Source organism: Squalius cephalus (genome assembly GCF_949319135.1).
Source record: "Squalius cephalus genome assembly, chromosome: 7".
Taxonomy (NCBI): domain Eukaryota; kingdom Metazoa; phylum Chordata; class Actinopteri; order Cypriniformes; family Leuciscidae; genus Squalius; species Squalius cephalus.
The window spans coordinates 43,642,772-43,651,931 of NC_137128.1; the positions used below are offsets into that span (position 1 = coordinate 43,642,772).

The window sequence follows — 9,160 nt, forward strand, 5'->3', positions numbered from 1 at the left end:
TGATTTAACATCTTAATTGAGTTTGCTTCTCAAGTAAATGTGTCTAGATTTTAAGAATGTTCAGATATTTGTACTGGAAAACACAAAAATACTGAGGAATACATTTTTTTTTTGTTTTTTTGCAGTGCCTATTGGGCAATCAGCGGCCAGATCAAACCAACAACCTTCTGGTGACCAGCTTTGAGCACCATTAAACATCTCTAAAAAAAAAGTTTTCTTCAGTCTGTTATGAACTAATTTGATTCCTGCAACAGCCAGTTCTACACACAAAGATCAATCTGTGGACAACCACTTCAATGATTCAGCTGTTGTGATGCCTGGAAAATGAACAAATTTAGACATTCTGAAGTGGATGAACTTGAGGACACTTCTTCTAAGACAGCATGTCCCACTTTTCAATGTCCCTGTAGGGATTTTGTCAGAGCTATTGTTGACTAAAGGCTTTGTGCTGCTGAAAGTATCTGCAGTCTTTCAAGGGTTCATGCGGCGAACGTACTGGGGTTTTGGGCGTTCTTTGGATTGTCAGCGTTCTCGGTCTATCTTTGATCACGAGAGAAGCATCTGCTGACTTTCCTGGAGCTATGGTCCTATATTGCGATCAGAACACGTCCTGAAACACGCTTTCCCCGTGCCTCTGTTGTTTCATTTGGGGTTTCTGCATGAACAGGCAATGACACAAGAGGGTTAGAAAGGCCTTAAATCTTTCTTTCAGAAGCTGGATCACTAGAGGACTGTCAGAACAGACTTGATGGCACCTCGGGACATGTTAATAGTCTCAGCGGCAGCAAGATGGATGGTTGAATTCTACTGTCCTCATCAGCCGGTCAGTCATCATCCAACTCCAATACCCTCAGTTTAATGCAGCACTTTCAAAGGCTCGTCTGGAGAATTCTGTGGCTTGGTGCTATTTTCGGCATTGCTCCATTCTGTGAGATAATAGGTTTGCAAATAAATGCCTTTCTAAGGGAGCCACGTATTTAAAATGAAACCTCACAAATAACTGACTATTAAATGCTTAGATGTAAATGTGTTCGTAATGCTCTGAATAGGCAGTAAGTATGCTACACAAATTAGTTGGTTCCAATGGAGTTTAAGCTAACAACTCAAATACATAGCATGCACATTTTGACTAAAGAAGTCCATTTTAATTTGTTTAAATTGCTTACACAATTATTTATCAATAGTCTCTGGTATTGAATGAAATGTATTATTTTCCTTTGCCTCTATCACATGGCAGCAACTCAATGCATTTAGGCATGTAGACATGATCAAGACGATCTGCTGGAGTTCAGACTGAGCATTAGAATGTGGAAGAAAGATGATTTAAGTGAGTTTGAACGTGGCATGATTTTTGGTGCCAGACGGGCTGGTCTGAGTGTTTCAGAAACTGCTGATCTACTGGGATTTTCATGCACAACCATCTCTAGGGTTTACAGAGAATGGTCAGAAAAATAGAAAATATCCAGTGAGCGTCGGTTCTGTGGGTGAAAATGCCTTGTTGATGCCAGAGGTCAGAGGAGAATGGGCCGACTGGTTCAGCTGATAGAAAGACAGCAGAAACTCAAATAACCACACGTTCATCGAGGTCTGCAGAAGAGCATCTCTGAACACACAACACGTCCAACCTTGAAGCAGAAGAGCTCTAGCAGCAGAAGACACACACCGGTGTCACTCCTGTCAGCTGAGAACAGCAAACTGAGGCTACGATTCACAAAATTAGACAATAAAGGATTGGGGGAAAAAACAACAACTCGATTTCTGCTGCAACATTCAGATGGTAGAGTCAGAATTAGGCGTGAACAACATGAAAGATCATGGATTCATCCTGCCCCTTCTCAGCGGATCAGGCTGCTGGTTGTGTAATGATAGGTTGGATATTGTCTTGGCACACTTTGGGCTTTTACCAATTGAACATCGTTTAAACGCCACAGCCTACCTGAGTAATGTTGGTGATCATCACCATCCCTTTATGACCACAGGGGACAATCTTCTGATGGCTACTTCCAGCAGGATAATGCCCTGTCACAAAGCTCATCTGAAACTGGTTTCTTGATCATGACTGTGAGTTCACTAAACTCAAATGTCCTCCACAGTCACCAGATCTCAGTCCAATAGAGAATTTTTGAGATGTAGAGGAACAGGAGATTTGCATCATGGATGTGCAGCCGACAAATCTGCAGAAACTGTGTGATTCTCTCATGACACTATGGAGCAAAATCTCTGAATAATGTTTCCAGCACCTTGTTGAATCTCTGCCACGAAGAAGTTCTGCAGGCAAAAGGGGGTTCAGTACTAGCAAGGTGTACCTAATAAAGTGGCCGGCCGGTGAGTGAGTGTGTGTGTGTATGTGTGTGTGTAAAATAACTCAAAACACTAGTCTGACTGCTGATAGTTTCAGCATCTTATTTTTCTCTTCTTCATGAAAAAAGTACAAAAACAATGAACTTACACAGCACATCTCTGAAGACAGAAACAAAATAAACAATAAATGTCTCATCAGTGTAAACTAGTAAATGTTATGAAGCATTACATGTTACAAAACGTACTCGGTTACTAATGTAACCTCGGTTCTCTCTAGAAGAGGGAACGAGTATTGCGTAAGGTTAGCTTACGCATCGGGAAAGTCTTCTTTCTTCGAGATCTGAAGCCAAAAAATTATCCTTAATTTTGTATACATTGTCAACGCAGTGCAGCAGCCGACAGACCTAGGCAGGCTGTATAAGCGTGCTCATTGGCTGCTCGGCGGCAACTGCTTAAGCCTATCGGTGAGCGCTGTGAACGCGGCAACCAATGAGGGCGCTTCGCGCCCTCCACACCCTTCTAACCGTCAGAATGGGTGTGGCCAGCGTGTATATATTCAGCGCTCATAGGCTAAAATTCTGGTTTTCGCAGTCTGAAGCGCAAAAGCTCGTGGCGCGACACGGCAGGTTACGCAATACTCGTTCCCTCTTCTAGAGAGAACCGAGGTTACATTAGTAACCGAGTACGTTCTCTTACGAGAGGTCTCTCGTATTGCGTAAGGTTAGCTTACGCATCGGGAACCCTTTGTCAACGCCGTGTGCGCCGAGCATCCAGCCCATGAATCCCAGGGAAACCGGGGAAAACACTCTGCTGGGAAATGTGGCCGGTCGGAGAGACGAGCCAGCGCAGTACAGGCACTTCATGCAGCATATGAAATAGAGCGGCGCGGCCGGTCTATAAACATATAACAGTACAAATAGTAGGGCCGGCAGAGCGAGCCCATACAGTACATAAGCACTCATAAGGGTAGGAGAAAAACAACATAGTCGGTCTCACATGAAGGGAAAAATTCCCGCGCGACAGAGAATAATACGGGCGGCCAGCAGCGCGGGCCAGCACCGACAACAGCGCGTAACGGGAAATAGGAAACAGAGCGGATCAGCCGGTCTGAGTCAAACACTTCACCCTGAGTATAGTACCAGAATAGCGCCAGCATATGAACGTAGTCTGCACACGAGAAATGGGCAGAGCATACATGTCACTTATGCTGACAGTATTTTTGCCTGTAGGGCAGGAACTTCCAGGTTATAAAACCTCACGAATGTTGATGGGGAGGCCCAGCCCGCCGCCATACAAATACCGTGATTAGAAATTCCGCTGGACCAGGCCCACGACGAGGCCATGCCTCTAGTGGAGTGGGCTCTGATGCCCAGAGGGCACTGCAGGTGTCTGGAGGCATAAGCTGCTGCTATCGCGTCCACTATCCACCTGGACAAGCTCTGTTTCGAGGCGGCAAGACCCTGGTGCGTCCGCCGAAGGAAACAAAGAGCTGCTCTGAACGCCTGAAAGCGGCGGAGCGCGTGATGTAAACTCTCAGCGCCCGGACAGGGCATAGGAGGTTATCACTGTCCCCACTGTCGGATGCTGGCAGAGCCGAGAGGGACATAACTTGTGCCCTAAACGGGGTTCCAATCGCTTTGGGGATGTAACCGTGTCTCGGTCTGAGAATGACTTTCGAGTCATTCGGCCCGAACTCAAGACATGCAGGGCTAACAGATAGCGCGTGCAAATCACCCACTCGTTTGACTGAAGACAGAGCTATCAGAAAAACGGTTTTAAGCGACAGATACTTTAGATCCGCGGATTCAAGCGGTTCAAAGGGAAAAGCCTCTAGGGCCGCTAGGACCAAGGACAGATCCCACGAGGGAACCGAGGGGGGCCGCGGGGGATTCATCCGTCTAGCTCCTCTGAGGAAGCGGATAATGAGCTCATTCCTTCCCATTGCCCGGCTGCGCGTCGTCTCAGCGAACGCTGCAATAGCGGCCACATATACTTTGAGCGTGGAAGGGGATCTGCCCTTTACCAACAGCTCTTGTAAGAAGGAGAGCACCCGCGGGACCCCGCATGCGCGCGGATCCAAGTTTTTAGTAGCGCACCATTTAGAAACACCGACCATTTAGACGCGTAGAGCCGTCTCGTGGAGGGGGCTCTCAACTGTGTGATCGTGTTCACGACCCCTTCTGACAGGTCAACGGGTATCCGTTGATCACCCATGCATGCAGCGACCAGCGCTCTGGATGGGGATGCCAGATCGATCCACCGGCTTGGGAGAGGAGATCCTTTCTCACCGGGATCGGCCATGGGGGTGAGTGCGACAGCCTCACTAGCTCTGGGTACCAAGTTTGGTTTTCCCATCGCGGGGCTATAAGCAGCACTGAGTGGTGCGTTTCTCTGATCCTCGAAATGACCTGTGGCAACAGGGAGATCGGAGGAAAAGCATACAGCGGGAGGCTGGGCCATGTCTGGGACAGCGCGTCCTCGCTCTTCGAATAAAACTTCGGGCATTGAGCATTGTCTTTCGACGCAAAGAGGTCGATTTCCGCTCTGCCGAATAGGCGCCAGAGAAACTGGACTGTCTGGGGGTGCAGAGACCATTCTCCCGGGGGAATGTTGTCCCTGGACAGTCTGTCTGGACCGACATTCAGGTGGCCCGGCACGTGCGCGGCTCTCAGCGAGCGCAGCGAGCGGTAAGCCCACACGAGAAGGCGTTCTGTCAGCCTGCACAGATTCCTGGATCTGACACCGCCCTGTCGGTTCACATAGGATACCACGGACGTGTTGTCCGAGCGGACTAGCACATGGTGATCCCGTATGAATGGGAGGAAGCGCCTGAGCGCGTTCTCGACCGCTATCATCTCCAAACAGTTTATGTGGAGGCATTTTTCCCGGTCTGACCACAGGCCAAAAGCCGGTTTGCCCTCGAACAGAGCGCCCCAGACTGAGGTGGAAGCGTCCGTCGAGATAACTTTGCGGTGTGAGATAGCTCCCATTGTCACTCCCCGCTGGTACCAGTCGGCCGCTAACCAGGGCTTCAGAGCTGAAACGCAGCTCTGAGTCACTCTGATGCGGATACCGCCGGAAGCCCATGCTCTGTGAGGCACTCGGGCATTCAGCCAGCGTTGTAGCGGGCGCATTCGTAAAAGACCCAGCCGAAGCACTGCTGCGGCTGAGGCCATACAACCTAGTAACCTCTGAAATGTTTTGAGAGGTACGGTGCTGCCCGGCCGGAGGGACGCGGCCAGGCGTCGAATGCAGCGCGCGCGCTGTGTCGACAGGCGGGCCGTGTACTGATATACCTGACCGTCGAAGGCGAATCTCAAGAATGGCCTGTGACGGGGTATTATCAGGATCTGAAAAGCACGCGTCTTTTAGATCGAGAGATATAAACCAGTCCCTCAGGCGAATTTGCGCGAGAATTTGTCTGGTTGTGAGCATTTTGAACGGTCTTCTCATAAGAGCCTCGTTCAAACGTCTCAGATCCAAAATTGGTCTGAGAGCTCCGTCCTTCTTGGGAACGAGGAAATAACGGCTGTAAAAGCCCGACTCGCTCATGGAAGGGGAAACCGGTTCTATAGCCCTTTTGCACAGAAGTGTAGCTATTTCTGCTCGAAGTAGATGTGCTACTTCCCCATTCACTCTGGTCTCGATACGCGCTTGAAAGCACGGAGGGCGGCGAGCGAACTGCAGAGTATAGCCCTGTTTTACTGTGCTTAGCACCCGTTCTGATGCGCCTGGAATAGTTTCCCACGCTTTTGCGTGTGCAGCCAGGGGCAGAATGGCCTCCGGGCTCCGATCGCCGCGCATCGCGGGCTCGAGAGCTCGAAACGGAGGGGCGGGCGCAGCGCGCGCGCTCTTGGTGCTTAGATACGGCGGATCGCACGCAGCGATAGCTGGCCGTTTTACACACAGTGTCCCGGTGGCTTTAGACGGGGAACATAAAGTGTGAGGCGCGACGCGCAATGGCGGCGTCGGGGGCGAAAATGTTCGTTAGTATGTGTGAGCGCTCGAGGGCGGGCACAGGACTTACATTCAGGGGCGGGCGCGGCGCGGGCGCGCGCTCTTGGTGGTTAGATACGGCGGATCGCACGTAGCGATAGCTGGCCGTTTTACACACAGTGTCCCGGTGGCTTTGGACGGGGAACATATAGTGTGAGGCGCGACGCGCGATGTCGGCGTCGGGGCGAAAATGTAGTTAGTATGTGTGAGCGCTCGAGGGCGGGCACAGGACTTACATTTAAAACATGACCGGTCGTGCGAGGCCGTGTGACAGAGCGGGCAGTGAGTAGGTGTGGGCACGGAGAAGTGGACACGTGACCTACTTTTAACACTAAAGCGGCTTTTGCCTGCTTCATGAGAGTGGGCTCTGTGAGAGACACGGGATGTATAGTGCTTGTGTACAGGGGTGAGCACAGAAACGTGGGCACATTCACTGTACTAGAAACACATACGGCGTCAGCCGTGCAACCAGACATTATGCTCTTTTGAAATTTTTCTGGGTTGCCGTGAGAACGGCGGATGCGCGCAGGCGAGCGGGTAGATACCGGCTCGTTGACTGCGGGGTAAACAGCTGCAGTAGCCGTGGCAACGGGGACTGACAGAGCGTTAAGCTTCGACGGTGGTCCAGCCGCAGGGCTGCGGGATTTAACCGTCTTTTCTTCTCTCGTGTTTAGACGCTCAAAAATACTCGAGCACCCTGAGAAGGTGTGGTGCGAGAGGCGGGTTCGCTTTCTGTAAGTAAGAAAGACTGGCCGCGAGCTCGGAGAAGCAAGCAGCATAAATTTTTATTTTCCCCGAGAGCTGGGATCGAACGCGGATCTCTCGCATGAAAGCGTATGATTCTGCCACTGAGCCACAGGGGAAACACATAGGCTTTCAGTTAGCGCGAGCATATAAAAAGCGACCTCATGTGTCGCGTCGGCGTTTGTACAGGCGTGCGTGTGTTTAAAACAGGCTCGTTTACTGCAATAGTAATATTTCCAGTCGCCTGAACTTAAGAGGGGACTGAGAAATGTGTGAGGATTGGCGGTTGTCCAGCCGTAGCGAGACTAACACACTCTCTTCTCTTTTCGCCGGTGAGTGAGGCGCGCACGCTGAACGCTGCTCGTGACCGTTCGCTTTGTCATCCCTTGAACGGCGCAATCTGCGCGGCCCAACGAGGGAGAGAGCGGGCTTGTTTTCTGTATGTAAGAAAAACTGGCCGCGAGCTCGGAGAAGCGAACAGCATAAACTTTAACTGCCGCGAGAGCGGGGACCGAACCCCGGTCTCGAGCTTGACAGTCTAGGATTCCGCCACTGAGCCACAGGGGAGAATACATTAGTATCATGTCTTGTGACGGTGTTTGCTTGCAGGCGAGCGTGTATTTATAACAGGCTCGTATACTGCAATAGTAACAATTCCAGTCGCCTGAACTTAAGAGGGGACTGAGAAATGTGTGAGAATGGAGGTTATAGTCCAGGCCACGGCGGGACGAAAACACTCTGTTCCCCTTTCACCGGTGAGTGACGCGCGAGGACGGAGTAGCTTTCTTGTAACGTAAAGAGAGCTCCAAGACCGTCCGCTCCTGCCATCCCTTGTGAGCGGCGCAGTTTGCGCGGCTCGAACAGAGGGAGAGGAAACTCGCTCCGAGACCGTCCGCTCCTGCCATCCCTCGTGAGCGGCTCAGTTTGCGCGGCTCGAACAGAGGGAGAGGAAACTCGCTCCGAGACCGTCCGCTTCTGCCATCCCTTGTGAGCGGCGTAGTTGCACGGCTCGAACAGAGGGAGAGTACGGGTATCTATCACATTCGCCTCATCTCCTGACGCGGCGGCGGCGCGGGCAGAGCCGGCGGTTGAGCGGCCGGGAGGGAGAGGGCGAGAGAGAGCTCGAAGGAGAGGTTCCGGCGAGCTCCTCAGTCACAACAGTCTCCGGTGGTCGCTGCGAGCGGCGCTTCTTATTGCGCGGCCCGGCAGGGACAGGCGGAGCGACAGCTTGGTCGAAAGCTTCAAGTCGAGCCCGCAGGGTCGACATTGAAAGCTCTTCGCACTCGGAGAGTGCGGTGGCGGCGTGCCCGCGGCCCAGGCGGAGAGCGCAGAGAGGTGGCGGTCTCCATTGCTGAGCGGGGCGCGGCACGAGCCGCAAAAACGAGGCGTTTTTACAAAAACGCCTCGTGCTCTTTTAGAGTACACACAGAAACAGTAATAATGTAAAGGATATGTCGCCGGATAGCGTAGCGGGCACGGATGGCTGAAGGCGGCGAAGACGGCCGGCTTCCTCAGGCGCTGTCCTAAGCTTGCTGGTCGCTGGTTTCAACGGCGGCGGCTCTCAAGATCCAGCGATGCGAAGAGCGTCGCTGAAGACAAGAAAATCAGAATTTTAGCCTATGAGCGCTGAATATATACACGCTGGCCACACCCATTCTGACGGTTAGAAGGGTGTGGAGGGCGCGAAGCGCCCTCATTGGTTGCCGCGTTCAGAGCGCTCACCGATAGGCTTAAGCAGTTGCCGCCGAGCAGCCAATGAGCACGCTTATACAGCCTGCCTAGGTCTGTCGGCTGCTGCACTGCGTTGACAATGTATACAAAATTAAGGATAATTTTTTGGCTTCAGATCTCGAAGAAAGAAGACTTTCCCGATGCGTAAGCTAACCTTACGCAATACGAGAGACCTCTCGTAAGAGAACTAATATGAATAGCTCAGGCAAACACCTGTTCTCTCAAAACACACACACACACACACGTACAAATGTGTTTAGCAGACCTATTTAAGGTTGAATTTCACAAAGCTTGTCTGGGTCATTTTTCACCAACAAATAAAACAAAACATTAAAAAGTATGTTGCATAAAGACAAAGCCTATTTTTAGGACCAATAGCAAGTTGTTT

The 9,160-nt window shown here is 51.3% G+C and overlaps 1 long non-coding RNA gene across 1 annotated transcript in view; it reads right to left on the reverse strand.

Annotated features, from left to right (window-relative positions):
- LOC307161906 overlaps nucleotides 1–9,160 on the reverse strand; it is a 642,191-nt gene that overhangs the window by 143,937 nt on the left and 489,094 nt on the right. The window lies entirely within an intron of this gene.